Raw genomic sequence first — 6,000 nt, forward strand, 5'->3', positions numbered from 1 at the left:
GAGTGGCTCCGTCAGTTGCCTACCAGTTGTCAGAATGAGAGGTGAGCATGGGGTGTTATGGTTCAGAAAAGTAACAAAAAAATCTCAGCATGTATATTGAACCTGGAAAAAAGCCCAGAGAACAACTGAGTAAAAATCTCCAGTAAAACACTGGCAGCCCAATCCAGAGAGGAGGCCTGAATCCCTCTCTGGATGTGACGTGGGCTTAAGCTGCCTCTCTGGGGCACCTACGCTGGCGGAGGGGCACTTTCACCAGCACCCAGTTGCAACAGAGCCCTGGGAAGCCCAGCCACGGTGCCCAGCTCTCTACTGGCACCAGAAGCAGAGTGAGGGGAAACCCCTGCTGCGGCGCCGCCCACCCCTGCCCTGCTCCGGAACACTTTGGAACGCCCCCTCCACGGCCTATCCATGCCTCTGCCACGGCTTTGCCCGGGGCGTCATGCCCCACCCCATCCCGTGGGCGCAACACCACCGACTGGCACTGTGTTGGTATGGTGAAGGGTTTCCCAAGAATGGTGCCAACATTAGATGGCTTCCACTGCCGGCTTAGGCCCCTTGTGATGGCAGAGCAGGGCTCGTACATACGCCACAATTTTTGTGGTGTATCTCCACTTCCCCCTATGGGGGAGTTACAGATAAGATTATTTTTTTAAAAAACTTTGGGGGCTTCCCGCTCCAGCGGGAAGGGCGGCGCCAGGGTGGCGCTGTCCCTGTCTGCATGACACCTCTGGATTGGGCTGGTTTAGCGATTTCCTTTCATGTTGGTTCCCTATTCCTTGGCTTCCCTAAACAAGTTCTGCTGACCTCTCCCCCTCCCTGCCACTCCTTGATCAACTGTTATGACCATTTGCTTCAAAACTAAGAGCATTAGCTTGCTGCAAAACTCTCACGAATATCAGCATAGGGAGCAAAGAAGAAGAGTTTGGATTTATACCCCCTTTTCTCTCCTGTAAAGAGACTCAAAGGGGCTTATAAATCCCTTCCCTTCCTCTCCCCACAACAGACATGAGGTAAAAGAGGCTGAGATAGTTCCGAAGAACTGTGAGTAGCCCAAGGTCACAGAGCAGGAATGTAGGAGCAGGGAAACAAATCTAGTTCACCAGGAAAGACTCCTCATGTGGAAGAGTGACAAATCAAACCTGGTTCTCCAGATTAGAGTCCACCTGCATTTAACCACTACACCATGCTGGTTAGGAAAGCAGAAAGAAAGCCATGAGCAAAAGAGAACGAGAGAGCTCAGAACAGCCATGCTTCCTGGCTAAAACGGGCTCATGCATCAGCAAGCAAATCAGGCTAAGACCGTCTTAGACTAAAGCTTTTGCATTTTTTGCCCATATGACCCTGAATACTGTGGTGGAGGCAACCCACCCTGCGTCACGTACACAAAGGAAAAAATGCATAGCTGGCTTAGTGGCAAATGGAGCCTCCAGGATGCCTCATTGGGCTGCAAAGTTGGGTCAGGGATGGCAAAGCAGTCAGAAGGCAGCAGGAAATTCCTTCCAAGGTCTTCGGAAAGGATGACGAGTTGAGCTTGGTAGGAATCACAGCTTGGCATGATTAAAAATTACAGCAAACCTACCTCTGGTCCATCAATGTTGACAAAGCTTAAATATATCTTACTGCGCAATCCTAGAGAGAGTTGCTCCCTTCTGAATCTATTGACTTCACCAGATTTAGAAGGGTATAACTGTGTTTACGATTGAATTGTTATCTTCCTAAAATTAGGCCAGGAGGCAATAAACAACCCTATTGCTTTCTCTTTGGTGCTTTGCATTCCCTACTGACAATTGGTAAACACTTATGGACTGTGAGAAAAAGTATACCTGATGACTTCTGTTATCTGTGAATGAGGAAGGGTAAAGAATAATCTCTGCAGCGCAGTTTAACCCGGGCTTCGTTTTAACAAATAAGAGGCCGTTGCCAGGGTTCAAGCCTTTCACATTGAATCCCAGATGTGTGTGGCCTGGTTTAGCTTGCTCAGAAACAAAGCACTGAACATGTGCTCAAAAGCATGTCTTTGTTTACATGTTCCTTCACATATTCCCGGGCTGCTGCTGGATTTCAAACCTAGACCAAATGGTGATTCAGTTAAAAGCCTGTACGGATATGTGTAAGAAATTGAAATGGTTAAAGATTGTCTGTTCCTGGGTCCCATCATCAATCAAAAGGGAGATTGTGGAACCAAAAAGTCAGAGGGAGAATGAGGTTGGAAAGAGCAACCATGAAGGAACCAGTAAAATTTTTTTAAGTGTAAGGATGTGTCTGTCACTGCCAGAGGCATAGCTGCCCCCCCCCCCCCGCGGTGCCCTGCCCCCCGCCCCTTAGTGCAGGCTGGAGAAGCTGCCTGTTCCCTTCAGGCTGAAAACAGCCTGGTGGGAACTATACTTCCCATGAGACCCTGGGGCTCACAAGGTCTCCTGGGAAGTGTAGTTCCTACCAGGCCATTTTCAGCCTGAAGGGAACAGGTCACTTCCCCAGCCTGCACTGTTGGACAAAGGTGTGTGTGTGGGGGCACCACGGGGGGGGGGATTTTCTGCCCCCAGGTGCTCACCCGGTGCAATGCATGCCCCCTGGCCCCCTGGTAGGTCCGCCTCTGGTCACTGGTGACCAAGCTCAAGATCATTCATGCCATAATATTCCCCATTACTATGTGCAAGTGAGAAAGCTGGACAATGAAGAAAGCTGACAGGAAGAAGGTTGATTCCTTTGAAATGTGGTCTTGGAGGATAGTTTTGCTGATAGTGCGGACTGCCAAAAAGACAAATACGTGGGTTCCAGATCAAACCAACCCTGAACTCTCCCAGAAGAGACAATAATTCTAGGAAAGATGAAGGCAACAGGGAAAGAGGAAGATCCAGCATGAGATGAATTCACTCAGTCAAGGAAACCACAGCCCTTGGTTTGCAAGGTTCGAGCAACGCTGTCAACAATAAGGCATTTTGGAGGAAATTGGTTCATGAGGGGGGCCACAATATATGCTCAGGGTTGATTAGCAAGACTCCTTCTAACTTCTAACTGCTGCAAAATAAAAAATAAATTAAGAAGCCAACAATGAGTGGGGTTTGCTATTTAGCCATCCCAAGACTGAGTTTGTGGTCTTTTTGCACAGTGGATTTTTACAGGCATTCACTATTTCTGTTTTAGAATCTGTATCCCTAAAAAGTGTGAAAGGGCTCATATGATGAGAATCAGGAGACAGCACAGGTTTAAAACACAGTAATGCCCTGTGGCACAGAGTGGGAAATTGCAATACTGGAGCCAAAGGTCTGCTCATGACCTGAGTTTGATCCCAAAGGAAGTCAGTTTCAGGTAGCTGGCTGAAGGTTGTTTCAGCCTTCCTTCCTTCTGAGGTTGTTGAAATGAATACCCAGCTTACTGTGAGTAAAGTGCAGGTGACTGGGGAAGGCAATAGCAAACTACCCCAATAAACAGAATCTGCCAAGTAATTGCCATGATGTGACATCATCAGTGGGTCTGTAATGACCTGGGGACTACCTTTACATTTTTACTGCATAGAATGCCATTAGTCCTGGAGTGGAAGTAGTAGGAACTATCCCAAAGGTGCCATGTAAACAGTAACATAATCCAATGCATTTAATTGGTCATTCACCGGGTCTTCACATTCACTGTATATGCATTTGTGCAGACACATACACACGAACACATATATTCTAACTTATCAATGTGCGCAAAACAGGTTTAGAACTTTTATAGGCTAGGAAAAAGGAGAAGAGTCAAAAAGAAAAGTATGAAAGGGGGAAAGAGAGGATGCAACCACAAGAACGTATCTCACTTTTCCAAGCAATATAATTATAAGCTAAATCAAAATATTATCACCTATTTTGATATTTCCCAATTCTTAAGATTTGCAAATCAATTGATAAAACAGTTATACTGGGTTTATTTTTTAGGAAATGTTTAGTATTCCCCAAATAACTCAAAACACTTTGGGTGTTTGTGGGTTTTTTTACTCAGTAACTTGTGGACTGTTCCTTATGGCTGATTTTGCATGCCAAAATTGCTCCTCTGTTGGCACAGGGAATGCCCCGATGCAGTCAGGAGTTTTGCACTGCCCCAGGTGCTGCAGCGTGGCTGCCATGTTTTTGCCCTGGAGCCGCCCCGCAGCATTGGCTTTGCTCCACGAATTTCCTGAACCTCAAAGGTTGAGGTTCTTTTGAAATGCCCCTTTGTTGCTCCGGAAGCTTCCACCGCCATGCAAAACTCCTCTGTAGCAGAACCGGGGCCGGTTTTCCCGCTGCTTTGGCCCGCCCCACCAACGGACAGGCACTGAGAATCGGTGCCCTCCCCTTCCCTTGCAGTGAAAACAGTGGAGAAACCTTGGGCAGAAAAGCAGCGTGAGAATGGCGATTCTCTCGCACATGCAAGGATTTTAGATTTAGATTTTAGACGGGGTAGGGTGAAGGTGGAGGACGGCGATCTCGTTGCACACGCAAGGATTTTAGGCTAGGGGCGAGGGCAGCAATTATCAGCATTTGTTTTGTGTTCAGCGTCATTTAAAACTAAAATAGTGAAAGTGAGTGCGGGGAATGGGGCAAGATTCAGCCACTCCGAACACAGGAAATGGAGGTTGCCTGCACATGCGTGAAAGAGACTACAGAAGAGCTCACAGTGCTTAAGCTGTGCTTATGGGGAACTATTCAGGGCGTTTCACACCGGCCCTGACACGAGTGAAGGAAAGAGCTGGGCAGCAGTGGGGAACTACAAGCAGCGTGAGAAGCCCCGCAGCAGGTATGCTCCCCAGATAAGCCACAGAGCAATTTCGATGTGCAAAACCCGCCTGTGTTTCTTTCACCAGGCTGCCTATTGTCGCCTATGCTCACTTGGAAGCATCAGTGTTCAGTGGGGCTTACTCACAAGGAAATGCACATATGATTTTAAACTTTTTCTCCTGAAGCTATTGATGAGTGGCTCTAGAAAAGTTCAGATCCAGCATACCTGAACAAAGCAAATGGGCATTTTTTAGGCATCACACTCCTGGAATTATTTCTTTCATTAAAACACAAATGCACACACACAAGAAAGGTACACTCCCACTTCGCAGAAATAGCAGAGTTGCACAAGTGCATGGTGAAAAATTGTGCACTGTTGCAAACAGCCTTTCTCTTTTAAAGACACCTGTATATAAGGAGACACCTGAGCTCACCTGGCCACTGCCGGTAGAAGAGTACCTGGCTTGAGAAGGCCCAAAGACAGAGAAGTCTGGCTGGTACTTTTGCAGCAGTGATGGCTATGCAAATAGATGACAGTGTTGTTCCATCTTTTGGAAATATTTTACTGAGAATCCCTGTCCTCCTTCAATGCATACACACCACACTGCTTGCCAGCGTCTTCCCTTGATGGTTCATTTCAAATATGACTTGAAAAATCATTTTATCTGTCAGTTTGGTTGCCAACCTCCAGGTGGTGACTGGCGATTTTCTGGAATTATAACTGATCTCCAGGCAACAGAGGTAATCACTTGCGACACTTTCGCACATGCAGAATCATGCACTTTCAATCCTCTTTCAATCCACTTTGCAGCTGGATTTTACTGTGCGAAATAGCAAAATCCACTTGCAAACAATTGCACTGGACACAGTGTGTAACAGGCTTCCCTCTGTGACACACCTCTGAAGATGCCAGCCGCAGATGCAAGCGAAACGTTAGGAACAAGATCCACCAGACCACGGCCACACAGCCCAGAAAACCCACCAGAACCAACGGTGAAAGTGGATTGAAAGTGCATTGTTCTGCATGTGCAAAGTGCCCTTAGAAATAATGGCCATTTTGGAAGGTGGACTGCATGGCATTATACTGGATTGATGTCCCTCCCCTCCCTTCCCAAACCCCGCCCTCCTAAGGCTCCACCTCCCAAATGTCCAGATATTTCCCAGTGTGGAGCTGGCTACCCTTTCTGCCAAGTGTGGTGTTTTTTTTTTAACTCTGTTCCTTTATTTAGGCCAGTGTTTTAAACTGCCTTAGTCTACTGCAGCACTTGAT

The sequence above is a fragment of the Sphaerodactylus townsendi genome, linkage group LG01 (assembly GCF_021028975.2).
Source record: "Sphaerodactylus townsendi isolate TG3544 linkage group LG01, MPM_Stown_v2.3, whole genome shotgun sequence".
Lineage (NCBI taxonomy): Eukaryota > Metazoa > Chordata > Lepidosauria > Squamata > Sphaerodactylidae > Sphaerodactylus > Sphaerodactylus townsendi.